Source organism: Chinchilla lanigera, unplaced genomic scaffold (genome assembly GCF_000276665.1).
Source record: "Chinchilla lanigera isolate Chin_1 unplaced genomic scaffold, ChiLan1.0 scaffold00035, whole genome shotgun sequence".
In the NCBI taxonomy this organism is placed as follows: Eukaryota; Metazoa; Chordata; class Mammalia; order Rodentia; family Chinchillidae; genus Chinchilla; species Chinchilla lanigera.
Window position 1 is genome coordinate 358,071 of NW_004955436.1, and position 18,628 is coordinate 376,698.

An 18,628-nucleotide genomic window follows, 5' to 3' on the forward strand; every position below is an offset into this window, starting at 1 on the left:
TGAACTCAAGCTCCTTTCCACAGGGCACTGACGTCTGCTCCGCTTCCTTGGCCGGGATTCAAGGGCCGGACTGCCTTGCAGCCATCATGCGCCTCAGAGGCAAAAGGCTGTGCTTGGTGTAAAGTCAGAAGCGTGTGAGTCCACGTATCTAAACACACACGTCACCCCTGCTCCTGTCTTCAGTTTGGACAAAGCTACAGGGATGCCTCCTACTCTCTCCTTCGAGGCACCTCCTGTCCACCATGCCCTCTAGAGAGGAATGTGTACCGTAAATTTAGACTTTTCTGCTAAATTTCTTATGTAGGTGGTTGTGAGGGTGCTTGGCAGTTACAGGTCCAGGGCTGACTCTAGAGCCAAGCTGCCTCGGTTTGCTTTCTTTCCCTCATCTGGGAACTGTGTATATCAAGCTTTCACTCGAGCCCTGAGAGCTCCTCAGAGGCGATGATCACAGAAAAGATAAATTGTCACTTTCTAGACCTGTCAAAGAAGTTCCTCCACACAGCCTCACCGTCCTTCTGTCATTATCCTCGAACCCTGCTCTCCTCTCGAGTCTCCTTCCTGCACAGTGCGTTAAAAGCATTCATTATTGCTCACAAGCTGGTGCAGATCTGAGCCTCAGTTCAACTGTCTTCTCACAAAAGTGCACACCTGCAATCAGTCATTCTGCAAAGCATCCAGGCTCGTGTTTCTAAAGCTTTCACATGCATGCAACCTGGGTGAGGACCTCGCTAAAAGGAGGATGGATTCAATGGTGGGGTGGAGTCTGAAATTCCCCAAGTCTGGCTTTTGAAAAGGGTGTTCCTGAGGCTAGTGGTGTGAGGCTCACACCTGAGCAGCAGGGTTAAAGTTTCCTCTCCTTCTTGCTCCATGATCATGATGTCCTGTGGGATGGCAAAATTACCAGAATCCCTCAGTCTAATTTGCAGAGTCAGACAGTTGACATAACCCCAAAGAAAGATGGCGAAAGGACATGGCCACCCTTGCTGATTGATCCAAGCTGCTTTTAAGGTTATTTGGGGATTGTTATTTGGATTATTTTAAATCTGCTGGTGTAGGATGGACACAGCCACCACACCCATAGCTATTTATCACCATTAGAGGCTCTAGTGTAACAGCAGCTACAACTGCGTTCTTGACCTGACTCAACTTGTGATACAATAGCTAATGTCTAAGCTCGTCATTCAAATGTAACAAGACACCATAACTGGATTCTACCACTCACACCACTTTGCTTCTCTACCGGCTCAATTAATGGGAGCTCCAGAAGCTTCTGCTTCACGCTTTCTCTCTTTACTAAGATGCCACATCACATGCCAGAGGAACAGAGATGGAGATTCTGTCAGATGCTGAAAAAAGAAATTCCAATCTCGCGTTCCAAAACTGATCAGACCAATATGGAACAGGCTCTGGGCTTTCTCCACCCATCTCACTGTGAGGTAAACTCAGACCAGAATCACAGAGAGCATTCTGAGTTCACACAGTTGGCGCCCTACCAGCACCCATAATCCTCCAAAACCCGGCCTGTGGAGTGTGCTGACATCCAGCTCTCACCAGTCAGCTGAAGATCCTGAGGAGCAGTAACACAGGATAATGAGAAGCCCGGTGTCCTCTTCCACAGCCCTGGTGAAGGCAGAGTAGAGCCCTGGGGCAGCAGGACCAGCCTCCCCCCAGATTTGAGGGTCAGAGAGAGTCAGAGCCATCCCCCTCCTCCAAACTCTGGCCATTTCAAATCTCAGTGTCTCATTCTTTCTGGCCAAGTTTTTATTTTTACAAAGCTGCAGTAGAAACAGCTTTGTTGCCCCCAACAGAGGAACAGACTCTGACCTACAGTTACATCAGCTATACTTCCAAGACACACAGCCTCACTCAGGCCATTGTAGAAAACTCCAGTGCACAGAGCTGGTTTGGTCTGGTTTTGCACATCTGAGTTATCTTCAGCTCAGATTCAAAGGTTCTCACGCTTGTATTTTATTCCCCTGAAGGCCTCCAGCGCAATTATGAGTGAATTTAAAAGCAGGTTGTAATTTTTTCACAATTACTCATTTGTACCAAAATTTCAGGATGTCTCTGGTGCCCGTAAGCGTAGGACTGTTTCTGCAAGTAGTGTCTTTTCGTTTTTCTTCCTTTCTTGCCCTCCACTCCTTAAGTGTGTCTGAATGAGAAGGAATCCATCTGACTTGGAATTTGTCCATGGACCGATCCCGTGGCTCTCCCCTCGGTGCTTACTCTCTGTGCGGGGCGCTAAGTCGGACCTCCATTTGAGAACAATGTGGAAGGAGTAACTCCGGGATCACCTCTCACTGAATAATCACGCTGCACGTGGCATAGTGCCTGACCTCCCACTCTGCCTGGTTCCCTACAAGTTGTAACATTACTTCAAGTTGAAAACTGACATTTTCAACTTGTTCACTGCTATCAGGATTCTTCCTCATTACCCTTTCTATAGATTCCCAACGTAATAATCATAACTAGTCAGTCACCACCTCGGCTCCATCCCTAAGTTCTGCCTAGTTTTCTGAGACCATGTGACCACATGAATATATAAAAATGCAGAAAGTAAATAGAAGGACGCTCGCTTGGTGCCCCGTGGCTTAGTGCAGACTCGCGCTGTCTCAGTACAGTGGAGCCGCAGAAGAAGCCTTGTGCATCATCTCACATTTTCTTTTGTCCACATTTGAAAGGTGCTCAACAGCCGCATGTGACTTGAGCTTACAGCACTGGGCAGTGCGGGTCCTGATGGGTGTGGCGGGAAGGGCTCTGCACTCGTGAGCAGTGACCCTCGGTCCTTCCTGGCAGTGCCGCTCAGAGCCCCTGAGCTGGTGTTTGCCCCTGTGTTCGGTGTGGTTCCTGCCCACCTTCTGAAACTGCATTGGTTATCAATCTTAATTTTTGATGGTGATGTGATGTCTTTATCTTTCTTTGTATATTAATGAGTATTTTACTGAATTCCTATCTAGAATTACCTTAAACTGTAAGTCTGATACATTAACTTTATTTTTAAATTTTGTTCATTTTATCTATCTATCTATCTACTTATTTATTTAGAGACATGTTCTTGCTATGTAGCCCAGGTTGACCTTAAATCCATGGCAATCCTCCTGCCTCAGCATCCCAAGTGCTGGCAGTACAGGCATGCACCATTACTCCTGGCTCTGACAGATTAATTTTAAGCTTTCTTTTTTTATTGTCTATCAGGCAATCTCTGAAACAACTACAAAGTACAGCCTAAAATACAGTCTAATGAATGATGACAGTTTATAGCAGAAGACCTCTGGCACCGCTCTTATGTTTCAGCACAGGTGTCTTGTTTTGGACAGGTCTGAAATGGTTGCTTTCGTTTGTGTTTTCCCTCTGTTAAGACAGTGTGCGGTCATGCATCCAGGCGTTTTCAGGAAGCCGGGAAGGTGTTCCCATTCTCTGCCTGTGTTTACCAAACACGCTGCTTCACAGAAAACTAAACAATCCCAATGTTTCTTTTTCAAAAAGTGGCTGCATTACAAGGATGAGAGTATTTTAAAAAGATAATCCTGTCACTTTAAATGTTCAAAACTAAATATGCCTTCTCTGCAATAAATAGACAAAATTTCCATTTTACTTGAAGATGACATCTTCCTTTCAAATGAAAAACTTCAATAATTTTTTTCTATTTTAAAAATTTCTATCAAGATGACCAAAATCTTAAATGCAGTAAACTTGTGAGTTCAATTTGAATAGAAATACCAAAACTTGAGATCTTCCAACATAAAAATCTATTACCTCCTAATATTGTGATTATCATAAAGATCCGAACTCCATAATTTCAGTAATTTAATAATAGTCTTGCTATGCATCAAATGAAAATTATTAGCTGAATGTGACTACCTTGTATGGCATATGAATAATGTGACATAAGATCTTATACATACTAGCAGTGGTTTGTTTTTTTGTTTTTTTTTTTGTCTTTCTAAGATAGGGTCTCTCTATGCGGTTCATGCTGGACTTGAGCTCACTTTGTAGCCCAGGCTGGTCTCGAATTAGCAACTATCCTTCTGCCTCATTTTTTAAATGACAAAAAATACAGGAATAATTAATACTTGCTTCATCCATGATATAATACCAAAAAGATCTTGAAAATTTGGGGGAATCAAAATATCTTGAAGAAAACATTTATTTTCCAATTTCTTAACAACATTATTCTAAGTCATCAGATAGGGGAGAGCTGCAGAAGCCAATCAATGTCTTCTAAGAATTCATTGATACTTAACTTTAATTTTTTAGACAATTAGTTGCATAAACTAACATAAAGCTGTGTTGGCTATAATTTAAAATCTACTAGAACTAACCAGTATTTATTGTGTATGTACAATCTATGGAGAAGTATTCTAAATGGTTACCATGTATTTATTTCTCAATAGCCCCATAATAGGCACACATATTCCCATTATATAGAAGAGAGAACTGAGAGTTTGTAGAACAAAAGGCAGGTGAAATAAAACCTTAGACACTGAATGAAAATATCCTCCCTTTTAAATGACATTTACAAGAAAGTAACTATTGCAGATGATCAATAGTTGGGAATAGAAACAAGTAATCTCATAGAATAGATGTTGCAAAGTAAGTAATTACTTCCAGTGAATACAATCAGCAGTGGTAAATCAGAGGTCTCATCATGCCCTACAAAGTTGCTTGCAGACCACAGTTTTTTCCTTTAACTCATAAAAGTAAAGCCCGTGGTTGGGAACACCTCGAACAACAACAGCACAAGACCCAATCCCTGTGATGCCAGTGGCTTCATCTCTCACGTGGTAGATAGAGACAGCTCAAAAGAAGCTGAGATCTTGCTGCTGGTACCAGAGACCCGCTCCTGAGGAAGTGTTCTGTGGTTCCCTTTCATTTTTCCCTCATATCCATCCTGCTCAAGTAACTGGAGAAATAAACTTGTTACAGATATTGGTAACATGTGTAGCTACTGGTACACTTGCCTGCGTGTCTTTGTATTAGAAATTATAAATAGTTTTTACTCTGTGTGTGCTTAGTACACTTTGAATGAATGTGATTTAGAAGTAGCCAGAAAGGACAATCCTTATTTTAAGCTTTTAAAACTATCTAAGAGTGAGAAGAATGGAAAAAATGAACACCTTTGTAAGTGTTCCTTCAGCACTTGACTTTGGGCTGAATGTGAGCTTGTCCACAATATTGTTTATTTTACATTGTTCAATTGTTGCGTTCTGTTTACTTTGAACTTCTTGGGATTGCAAATCTGTAAATTCCATCCCAACCAAACCGAGATGAGTTCATTTCAGCGAAGGATAAATCCATTAGGAAATTTGCAAAGTCAGTGGAATGTCTGAAGTTGGAGTTATTTTACAACACTTGTAGTTCGATAATTAAATTATTTAACTCAGTGAAAATTTATTGAACTCCTCCTATGAATAAGACAGTAGAGTATAAACTGACGCCATTGAGAGATTCATGATTCTATCAAGGGGGTATGCACACTTTTAAATGGAAGAATATAGTTCGCTCGCTGAACACAGAGGAGGGTAAGTCGATTAGAACTAGGACACTGGGAAGAATTCATGCTTGGAACTGTAAAATCCATTTTGTGACTGCAGGAGACATGACTAACACACTGCAAATGGCAGAGTCGAAAGATCCACTGTGACTTGCTCACCGATCCACTCTGCATACCTCTGGACTTAATCAGGAAGATCACTTAAGACAATGCCATTTCCAGTGCATTATTCAGGCCTTGCAGTTGAAATCAGCTGACCTTTTACTGTAAGAATCAGCAATTTAACTGTGCTATCATAGCAGTTAGAGGAGAAGGACACAGGGTGTCTGATTTTGAAGGTCTGTTTGGTCACATGCACGACTGCTGTGACTCTCAATAGGAGTACAAGAACAGTAATGTGTGGGTACGGAAGCAACCATAATTTGGACTTTGAGTTAGAGAACACAGGAAAAAAATTAAAATTAATTTTGTTAAATACTTTTGAAATAATTGCACCATAGTTTGTGAGGAAATCAACACAACAGAATTCCCAAAGGAGTTAAGTACTTTTCTTACTCCACACTGAGTGACATGTATCCAAAACTCAGTTTAATACTGAAAGGAAATCTGTTTCCTTCTGATACCTGACTAAACTGAGAGCAACACATAAAAAAGCATCAGAAATCTATGAGGGCAGAGAGAACGGGTGCCTTTCCTCAGAAGGCCCCCACTCAGGAGGCCAGCGTGGGACACATGTGCAGCCCTGGGCTCAGAGGCTGTGGCAGGAGGGCACAGGTGCTGAGGAGGCCACCGTAAGGGGCCTCCCAGAGTGTAGGGATCTTTTCGTGAGACTTCTGAAGAATTCTAAAGAAAATAAAATGAATAGGAAAGACGCCAATCAGAGAATTAGCTCAGCTCAGAAGATGAGCCACCCCAACTGAAAGCATCGTTCACAAATTTTCCGCCTTCCCACTGTGCCACCGCATCCTGATGACAGCTGGGAGGCGAGCTTACTCTCCTTCAGAGGAGAAGCAGCAACAGGACCACCTCACAGGGCCCCAGGAGGATGCGCTTCCTGAAAACAGCTCTGCGAGGGTCTCTCAAGGTGCGTACGACAGAAACAAAACCTCAGCACTTCAACTCTCAGCTCAAATCCACCACTAACAGTTGACACCAAAGCACTTTGCCCAGTACCATTCATTCTGGAACGCACATGAGGTCTAGTTGAGCCCCAGGAAGCTTTACTAGATTACCACTGGGTTCTTTTCTTCCTTCTTGTCTTTCTTTTTGGTTTTTTTGAGGCAGATTCTCACTATGCAGCTCAGGCTGACCTTGAACTCACTTTATAGCCCAGGCTGGGCTTGAACTTGCAGTGATCCTTCTGCCTCAGCCTCCTGAGTGCTGGAATTAAAGGCATGTGCCGCTATGCCTGGCCTCCATCAAGTTCTTGGGAATACTTCAAAGTCAGGTTGTGCACAACTAAAATATTAAATTACACACTAATGGGATTTGCTTGATTTTTAAAAAAATAAAATAATAAAACATGTGAAACTATTTTTTCTCCATGAAGTGATGTAAAACTCCTGCCAAAAAAGGGGGAGGATTTCAGATAAGTATTGCTCTCTGATACTATTTTTCCAATGTAGAAATTTAAAATTATAGATACAGAATACACTTGAGAGATCAAGGTGTCCAATTCTCCTGATTTCCAGGTATTAAAGCAGAGGCCCAGGGAGAAAGAGTGACTTGCTTGGAACACAAAATTGTGAAAAGGCAAGGAGTGAACCCCAGGTTGGCTATGAGCCTACTGTGGGTCTACACTAAGTACCAGCTGCAGTGGCCCCAAGCCCAGTGCTGCTACGGAGCAGACCAGGACACCCGCAAAGAAGGGCTTGCAAAGGTGGACATTTGCACCAGGCCAGCGGAGTGCAGGGCGAGAGCATACACTGAGGCTCAGGCCTGTGTCTGAGGAAGCTTACAGGGCTGCACACGAGAATAAACCGCTTGCAGCTTGTTTTAAAGGCGCAGTAATTCCCCACCTCCTTCCTGCTCCTTTCATGTGCACCGAAAGAGAGCAGAGATACTGTTTCCAAAGCAGGTTTCAAATGTGAGACCAAGAAAGCTATTGATGTTCTTTAGCGTTTCAGTGAGGCAGCTCTGGCGCAGCTGGTGTGAGGGAGCACACTCTGAACTGCCTTTCCAGACATCAGCTTCAAGACAGCCTCTGCCCACACGTAAGCTCAAATGTTCCCTGGGATGCGTTCCAGTTAGGAAGATCTATGTTCCCCACTCCGCTTGCAGTGCATGCTCTCCAGCCCTACCTCAGTACTCTGGATTTGTTCCTCTCTCTGTATCTCAAAACACAGGAAAAAATTTATTTATCAGTTTAGGTTCACTGTCCTTTATCAATTTCCCTTTCATTGAGTAAGTGCAATTAATGCATGTTCTTGAATTTGCTTTAAATTCCCTGGTTCTTAGGAATATTTCCTTGGTGAGGAATTCTTTCACCTCTAAGTTGAATGAGCTTACCGTAGTCCATTAAGACTGTCATTTCATCTGAGGACCATGCGCAAAGACTGACAGGTAGGGTTTCACTGTTATCTCTGTCTGATCAAAAGAGGAAGTCTTGCTAGTCCTGCTTTGGTTTGAGGCTGATTACTGGCCTCACAGTTACACAAAGGGAGATGCAGCTCTTCCATACCTGAAAGCATTTGGGGTTGCAATTTGTGTGGTACTTACACACCCTGCTGAAAGGAATGTCTATTTTCCTAATCTGTCTGTTTGCATTTGTAGATGCTGAGGATGCCCAGCAACAAGCTTAACGTGCAGAAGCTTTCCCAAGCTTGTGTTGGTAAATGACCACTACTTGTAAAGGGGGAGAAAAAGCCCTTCACAAATCTGTGCCTTATCAGTTGATACATTTGAGACTATTCTTAGGTAGATCTTGTAAAGTGGTTAAACCTTACCATTTCCACAAATACGGACTAAAATGAACATATCTGGAAAAAGATTTTTCATGTTCTAATTTCCAATATTCTGTCTTCATTTAAAACATGAGATGTATAGTAAACAAATATCAAATACTAATCTTAAAGCAAGCAGTAGACAGTAAAAGTAATTGGTTAATAGCCTTCTATTGGTGTTGTGAGAATTTCACCTCTTCATAAAGGCATAGTTGTTCTTGAAATTTGAGATAAGTTTGAGTTGAGCAAAGTCCGCATCAGAATTATGACTCTATCTATCACCTATCTATCTATCTAGGCCTGCAAATTAGTGTCAGTATGCTGGTAGATATGTGTGATGCATAGCTTCTGAACATTCCAACATCCATCAGCAGTGCATGCCATGCCCTCAACATTTTGATGAGATAAGTTAACTGCTTGCATGAAAAATGTTCTGCTATTTACTGAATAGATAACTATAGCTTTTAGGTTTCAGATGAGTAAAAGTTTAAATTTTGTTATTCAAATAAACTACCCTGATTTATATCTTTGTTAGATAAATAAAGTTACCGGATGGATCAAAATTTTTCTAAGATCTATTTCTTCAAAATTTTTCTAAGATCTATTTCTTTGGGAATTTCCTCATGTTTCATCAAATATACTATTGAAATTCTAAAGTTCTCTCAGAAAGTATAGAAGACGGTTGCTCTTGGCCTGAAAAGCTTTAATGACTGGATCAACTTATCAACTAACTCCAACATAAGAACTTGGGCAAGTTTCATATAAACAGCTTAATTTTAGAAGAAGTTGATAAAGGAACAGATGATGATAGAGTGGAGATAAAGAATATATACAAACTTCTCCAAGAGGTCGAAGAACAGGTGTGGTGGATTGACAACTGGTGGTCAACTTGTAACACCCAGCTGAACTGAACCAGCATGGTGCTGGGTGTGGGAGGCTCACCTGAGGATTTTTGCCAGCAGCATAAGAGGCAGAACTGGAGAAGACTGTTAGGGAGGGTGTTAGGGAGCTATTGGTTCTCTTGGAGGAGCTTGTCATGCTGGCTTTCCTGATGAACTCAGCTGTTCTCATCAACCAAGGAGCTTGGGACCTTGTTGCTGAGAATGGCTATGGTTCACTGTAGGGGAGCTCTAGTTCTCACTTTAAGCATCACTTCCTGGCTCTGGAGGGGAAGATGGTGCGCTGCTCAGTCTCCTGCAGAAGCTTGTCACGTTGACTTTCCTCATGGGAACTCAGCTGTTCTCATCATTGGAGGAGCTCAGGACCTCACTGTTGCTGAGGATGGCTGTAGTACTTTTCTAGGCAGCACTGGTTCTTACTTTGAGCGTCACTTCCTGGCTCCAGTGCAGATCCCTCAGCCTACTGGCACAGATCCTTCATCCCACTGGCACAGACATTTTAGCTTCCACCACTGACCCTTCGGCCTTCTCAGTGCAAATCTGTGAAGCAGGCCTGCATGAGACATTGTCATGAGCCCTTCACCTCCAGATGGATTTGTGTGGGGACATTATGATAGGTCTTCAGCAGACTCATTCAGGACATTGCTGGGGGATCCAGGCCCTTAGCTGGACTCTTTGGTCTTTTGTGTGTGGACAGATTTCCTGCACTGTGCATGTGACTCTTTGGGTGACTATTATACAATAATTCTATAAATTATATGTCCTGTATTGTTCCCCTTGCAAAACCTGAAACTACAACAATAGGTAAACAAGCAGTTGCATGACCAGGTTGGTCTGTAGGAAAGTCCTGCAGTTCAACCCAAGTCAGCAACTGGGTAAAACCCAGTTGTTGGTTAGGCCAGACTGTGCCAACTTCACTGGATTAACAACCACCTAGCAGATTATTACAGCACCGTCCTGGGTGTGTCTGTGTGACTCAGGGGCCTTGACCTTGGCTACTGTGTCTAGTCCCTTCCCTGTTCCTCTTGGCACTGTCTCCTGCTCTGCTTCCCAGACACCATGAATTAAGCAGCTTTACTCTTCTCTTCCCTCCCGCCATGATCTTCCTGCCTTGTGACCAGCCAACCATGTTTTAAATTCCCTGAAAACATGAGCTCAATTAAACCTCTTCTCCTGCAAGTTGTGAGTATTGGGTATTCCAGCAGTAGAAAGGCTGAAAACACACCAAAGAATATTGGTATTTGAGATAATAAGTGAAATAACAGAAATAAAGCACAGTAGATCAGTAAGGGAGAGGAACTGAAAGACAGACTCTCAGTACACTCTAAGAATGCGGAACCTGCTATGAGTCAAATGCGCAGTCTGAATAGACAGGAGAACTGAGTCCTGCATAGTGCACTGGTACAGGAGAAGTTCCAAAAATTTCCAGTAGATTTAGACAGTGCCATGCTGGGCCATCTTAAGGAGCTTTCCATTGTACAGGTGGCTGTATGATCCCAACAGATGTGCAAATTTCAACACAGAAACATATGAAAAAATGAGAAAACAAGGCAATGAGGTGCCTCTAAAAGTAGATAATTTCTCAGTAACTAATTCAATACATATCAAAGTGAGTGAAATGACAAAGGATTTAAATATGATCTTTAAAAGTGAACAATTAATTCAAAAGAATGAAGTAGTTATCTGAATAAGCCAAGCGAGAAAATGTAGATGTGAAAGAACACTGTAATAAAAGTAGATATTCTGGAAGAGAAAAATTCATTACACCTTTTAGAAATGAAAGACTCAACAAATTAAAAACTCAGTCAAAAGTCTTATGAAGAGATTAGCTCAAGCATAAGAAAGAAAACCAGGACTTGTGGCTAAGATGGGTGAAATAGAACATTCAGAGAGTAATAAAAAATAAAATATAAGAACAGAACATGCAAGACTCTGGGAAAACATTAAATTATCATACTCAAGACTCATCTTAGAATAAGTGCAAGCTAATGACAGAGAAAAACTGTTCAGTGAAATAATAGCAAAAAATAGTCTAAATATAGGGAAAGAAATCAACAGTCAGACATTTGAGTCATTTAGAAACCCAAATAGACACGATCAGAAAAGAAACTATCCATTACACAGTACAGCTAAAATGCCAAAAATTCAAGACAGAGAAATAATATTAAAAGCAGCAAAAGAGAAATGCCGAATCACTTTTAATGAAAAACATACCAGAATAATAGAAGATTTCTCAACAAAAACTCTAAGGCCAGGAAGGCATAGAATGATGTATTTCAGGCTCTGAACTAAAACAGCTGCCAGTCTAGATTGCAGTATCATGAAAAAAAGTCTCTCAAAAGAAAAGAGAAATAAAGACCTTCTGAGATATGCATAATCTAAAGGAGTTTATGGCCACTAAACCAACTTTGTAGTAGATACATACAAAAGAGGAAGATAAACCCAAGCAAGAGAACATGAGAAACAATAAATCCCATTAGAACAGTAAATAAATAAATGAGAATCAGGAAGGAATCAAATAATGGCAGGAATCAGTATTTACTATTCTATAAAAATTCTAAGTATAAATGGTCTTAATTTTCTAAATACAGTAAAAGACAGACTGGTGGATTGGATTAAAAAAAGTGGAACCCAATTGTATGTTGTCTACAAGAAACACAACTCACTAGCAAAGACCTGCACAGACTGAAATTGAGAGAATACAAAACCATATTCCATGCAAGCATAACCCAGAAACAAATAGGAGTAGAAGTTCTCACATTCAGCAAAGCATACTTCAATGTAAAATTAGTCAGAAGACACAATAAAGGTCAGTATAGTGATAAAGGGAAAAATCTACAAAAAAGATATAACAACTACAAATATATATGTAGCAAACCTTGGAGCACCCAATATCATAACACCACTCAACATAAAGAGAGAAGTACACCTCTATATAATAATAGAGACTTCAACCCCCCCCCCCCGCAAAAAGATATATTATCCAGGCCAAAAAATAACAATAGTGAGAGAAAATTAACAGATCAAATGGATTTAACAGACATCTACACTGCACTGCATCCAACAACTGTAGACTGCACCTTCTTTTCAGCAGACCATGGAATTTTCTCCAAAATAGATTATATTTTAGAACATAAAGCAAGTCTTAGTGAACATAAAAAACTGATATGATTAATTGTATCATATCAGATCTCATTGGAAAGAACTAAGAAATCAACAGCAATAGGAAAGAACAGAAACTGTACAAACACATGGAGGTTAAATAGTATCTTTATGAATGATCATTGGGAAGCTGAAGAAAATGAGAAGGAAATTTAAAATTTCCTAAGATTAAGTGAAAATTGTAATAAAACATACTGGAATCTGAGAAACAATGAGGGCAGTTCTAAGAGGGAATTTTGTAGCTGTGAATGGCAGCATTAGAAAATCAGAGAGATTTCAAATAAATAATGATGTGTCTCAAAGTTTTAGAAAGAGGGACAAATCCAAACCAAAACCAGGAGAAGAAAACACATAAGATGAGATTAAAAGAATAACCTAGAGCAGTAACAGCGAACCTATACCACACATGTTATTTGTTTTTCTTGTAAGACGAAAGATGTTAATGTATGAATGTTTTTTTTTCTAAACTAAAACTTCAGTATTCAGGTTCAATTGCAATGTTAGCACTTTGTGATAAATAAATGGCTTTGGGTTGCACTCTGGGTACTCATCTCTAAGAGGTTCACCATCACTGACCTAGAGGATGACTATAACGGTACCTCGGTTCACGAACCTCATTTGTTCTATGATTCTGGGGAAGGTGGCTGTGATGGTGTTCATGTGACAAAGTTAGTTGCATTCATCACTTGATGTAGAGTTTGTGAACGGAAGCAAAAATTTGCCAATTACTTCTATTTCAAACCAAGCTGTTCATGAACAGAAGCATTAGTGAACCAAGATATTACTGTATATCTTTCAAAGAAATGCTATATAAAAATATGCACTTAGTATAGGAACAACCCAAAGGAGTGACAAAGCTATTTTTACAGATGAATTCCCCTGCTTAACAAAAAATAATGTATGTTATGTTTAGCAGTCAAGCTGATATTAGCACAGACTATTTTGGCCGAGGGAGCCACACGAATAAAATAAAAGAGATGTGTAAAGCATATTTATGCAGTAGAAGTAGTAAGTTTGCCTAAATGGTCATATTCAAAAGAAATCCTTAGGATTCAGGGATCTGGAGAGGGTACCAACAAAAAAGAGAGAAAGGAGAAGAGACAAATAAACCCAAGAGTTTGAAGCTTTCTATTCCTCAAGATAGTCAGTGAAATAAAGAGCATTGCAGAGAGTCTAAGAAACAAAGAATACAGCAACTGCCAGGAGGCTTGATGACCTGAAGAGAGCTACTAACAAAATTACAGTACTAGGAAACAAAATGGGACTTCATGGGCTGCCAAAGAAGAAAAACCTTGGTACAAGTCCAGCTTTCAGTAGGTATCCCTGGAGAACTGCTGCCTAGTGCGAAAACTCAGAGTTGAAGGCAACCTTTAATGGGTTCAATTCTTGATTAGATTAGGATGATATATTCCCACACTGGGTGCCTATCATGAATGAAGCAAAGTATTTTATGGGAAGAAATGCTATTCAGATATAATAAAAAAGTTATATACAATATCTGGAGTTTAATAAAATTCAATTAAAAAATTACTGGGTAAACCAAGAGGCAAACAAAAGGGGAAATATTCTCTAATAGAAACAGAGTCAGGGATAATTCTAAGTATTAAAAATCTCTAATAGGCTCAAAAACAGACGGCAAGAAGTGCAATTTCATTAAGAATGGATGTTTTCAGAGAAGTGTTAAGTGGAAATTTTAAACTGCATGAAACCAAAACTGACTTAAGAAAGCAAAAGGTAGGTAAAACAGTAGAATGGATAAAACTACAGACAATGTTTGCTATCTGGAAAATATGTCAGGAAAAAAATGCCCAGACTAAACAATGGTGGGAAATGAATGAAAAATCACAAGATACACATAGGACATAATGAAAAGGGAAAACAAACATATAATTGGAGTCCCAGAGAGAGAACATAAATAAATCTTTATTGTTGCTATTTATGCACCTTAAATGAAGTAGTGCAGTATTGACTCTGATAAATGAGAGAAGTTAAGAATGTATATTGTAATCCTGAAAGAAACCAATGAAATAATAGTCCAGAAAAATTAAAAGTTATTATGTGAACTGAAATGAAATTCTAATAATCATTCAAATAACCCAAAAGAAGGAAGGAAAGGAGGAATAATAGTATAAACAGCAGATAGTATAAACAAAAAAACAGTATTAAGGTAATAGACCTAAATGCAATAATATCAGAAATTGCAAAAATTACAAATGAACTAAATACTCCAGTTAAAAGTCAGAGATTATTAAAAACAGAAGAGGAAGTAGCACTTATGCTATTATGACATGTATTTTAAATATAAAGTCAGGTTGAAAACTAGCAGAAAAACTAGCCAGGCATGGTGGTGCACACCTATAATCCCAGCACTCAGGAAACTGAGACAGGAGGATCAATGGAAGTTCAAGGCCAGCCTAGGCTACAAAGTGAGTTCAAAGCCAACTTGAAATGCATAGCGACACAGTGTCTCCAAAAGGCAAAAAGAAAAGAAAAGAAAGGAAGAAATAAAGAAAAGAAAGAGAAAGAGAAAGACAACTAACAGAAAAAGATGTGTAAATAGAAGGTATAAGAAAGCTAGAGTGACTATATTGATATCAGATAAAATAGACACCAAGACAAAGAACATTGCCAACAATAGAGTAATTTCATAATGACTGAAGGTTGAACTGCTTGAGAAGATAGAATAATAAGAAATGTGTATATAATCCATGGTAGAAATTCAAACTGCAGTTAACCCAATGATAGAATTAAAGGGAGAATGAAATAATTTTACACTCAGAGCTGAAGATGTGTTACCCCTTTATTAGCATTTGGTAGATGAATAGACAAAAAAATCAGTAAGGCTGTCTTAGTTACTTTTTGTGTTGCTGAGGCAAAATACCCAACTCCCTCAAGTTAAAGGAGGAAGGTTTATTATAGCTCATAGTCGGTAGAGGGTTTAGTCCATAACTGGCTGGCTCCAAGGCTGGGTGGCTTGGCAGAGGGGTGTCGCAGAGGAGAAGCAGTTCATGGTAAAGCAGGGCAGGCAGAAGGCAGCAAGCAGCAAGTCCAAGTGACAGGCCTCTTTCTGTCCCTTACACTGTATCCAGGTTACCTGGCCTTAAGATTACAAGTAGCACTCATACACTTAATCCTAGCATTGCACCATGAATCAGTCACAGCATCACACATCCACGATTCAGCCACCTCTGAAAAGCGCCACCTATGACTGCATGAGGCTTTGGGGTGACATCTAGACACAAGGCATAACAACGGTCACAGATAGTCTGAGTAACAGTATCAATAACTTGGCTTGATTTATAGATTTATTTACCCAGTGACATTTGAAACTACTGGTAAGAGTTTATTTTCTGATCTGCATAGTGATTATATGACGTTTGTTAGAACTTACAGAGTTATACAGTTACTGTTAGTATAATTGTACGTTTCTTGTAACTTGATTTTTTAATGCTCTGGACACTGGCAGCTGTGGACAGAAAGAAGTGGTAGAAAATGTATTACAGGTTTTGCCAGTTGAATTCAATGACATTCCAAAGACTGCACACATGGAGTACAGACAGGTATGGGGGGAGAAGAGTGTAAATCAGGACCCCCTTACCTAGCGAAGATTATGATTTGGTGATTAATTTAGAATTTTAATATGCTCTCCCAAGTTTTTTCTGAATAATGTTAATTTGTTTAATTTTATCAGTAATGGTACAATGAATTTGTAGGGCATCCCACCAAACTCAGTGTAACATATACTCATAAAATATAAGTGTATAGTATTTATTTTCTTTAGTTGCTTTAGTGTTTTCTCATGCAAGGTTATTCACACTGTGTTATGCTGACATATACTTAAGTTATGGATCACCTTATAAAAGTCACTCATTAACTCAGTTCACTTAATTTCAATGTTGCCAAGGCCATTCTGCTATTTATTGCACTCTGTCCAGTTTTGAAATACTGAATATAGAATGAAAGATAAAAATATATTTCAGGGTTTAATAATTGGTAATAATACCAAAAGTTTTTATTATTTTATTCCTAATATCATGCTTTTTGGTGTTTTTTTTTGGTACTGGGAATCAAATTCACCACTTTGTGCTTGCCAGGCAGGTGCTATGCTGCTGAGCTATAGCCCCAGGCTTCCTAATATCATGTTCTATGCTTGCCCACGTCTTTTTTTTTCAGTACAGAAAATTGAATAGAGGAGGTGCTGAACTACATTTCTGCCTTTTTTATTCTGAAACACAGCCTTGCTAAGTTGCCCTCGCTGAAGTCTGCCCCTCAGTCCTCCTACCTCAGCCTCCTGAACAGTTGGTATTACAAATGTGCACCACAGTGTCAACTTGTGTCTTTTTAAAGCAATTCTTTATGTGTAGTTGTACTGGTCATGCAGCAATTAAAGATTCACTTAAGAAAGCTATCATTCATAAAGAGAATGTAAATGCAAAGAAAGAATGTTGTCTAGCTTTAGTTACCTTTCTACATCCCGGCACCAAAAATACATCCAAAAAAGTAACACTTCAAAAAAACTAGAAAAGTGAAAAATTTATCTTTTAAAATATATGTAAAAAAGAAACCAAAAGAACTCTTAGTAATACAAATGAACAGTTTGTAAAACACTTTATTTCTTAAATAGCCCACTTTTCAATGGAAAGATATGTAGAAAAATCACCATCACTTAGTCATGAAACATATAAAATTATTTAAAATAGTAGGTAAATTGGAACTATAAAAATAATAAACATTTTGGTATTTGGACTTGTTTGCCTTCTATAATATAGCAGATTAAGAATCATTTCTCCCAGTAATGAGTACCATTTTTGTCTTAATGAAACAATATTAATAAATTATTCTCTACTATAAGGCATTTCCCAACCTATTCCAAACATATTATTTCTTTAATGTTGAAAATTGCAACTGACAATTCACATGAATATATCTGAGGGACAAAGTATGAAAACAGATCAGCAGAGAGCTACAAGGACATCACACATAGACAGTGCTTCTGAATAGAGAGATACAAGCTCGCTTCACAATGAACAGGGAGTCTATTTGTGGTTTCAGATACACATTTTAAAAGCTCCCGATTGTGGTTTCACTATCAAAATAATGAAGTGTCAATGGCGTTTCTCCTAACGGTAAAGAATTAATTAAACAACCGCTATAATGATCTGGCTTCTAACAGCGCTGCTTCTGACATGAGACCCTTTTACCTTGGTTCTGAATTACATGAAACCTTCTGAATGCTTTTGTCATGAATACTCGTCTTGCTTCCTCGTGTGTGACATGAGTTTCTATGATCATAGGATCACAATTATCTCCTTACTCCTTTCAGAGGATTTGTATAGCTCTATTAATAACAGAAACTCAAAGCATTTCGCAGATACACCATTCACCCCAGCCAGTATGAATCATTGCCCTTATCTTGTAAGAATAGCAATACTGCCTTTCAGACAAATTGTCCAGCAAGGACAAGTCTTAAATCATACCTAAGGGGAAGCTGCAAGGACAGCATCAGGCCAAGTTCTGGAAATCAGGTAATTTATCCATTATCAAATACACCTGTTTTGGCTGATAGATAACTTACCTGAAAGATTCTTATACATACATGAATGGTTTTTAATCAAATCAAAATTTAATGCATTCTGAAAACTGAAAAGGCGGGACTACAGAATCCTGAAACTTGCCTATGTTTATATCACTATTAAGTGGAGCAATGGAGATTTGAAGACAAGTGCTTCTGGATCCAGGGTTCATATTCTTAAAAACAGTACAAAAAGAAAAACCAAAACCCTTTCAGTGTGATACAATTCAAGCTGAGAGTGGTGGTGGTGGTGTCTCTGGTTTGGACAAATGGCCCTCACATGTGACCTCATCATCACATATGGTACACATGTATTGGAAGAATCACACTGTACTCCATAAATATGTACAGTCAGTATGGGTCAATTGAAACTTTAAAAAAATAGTGAGAGAAAGAACCAGGAAAGATAAAGTTGGCCTAGGGTCAGATGGAGTGGAGAAACACCTTCCCACACATCATCAGAAGCAGGCCCAGTAATCTCAGGAGAGGCTAGCTTGGGAGCTGAGATGAGGAAACATTAGGACATGCATAGGAGGGTTGGAAGGTAAATCTAAAATTT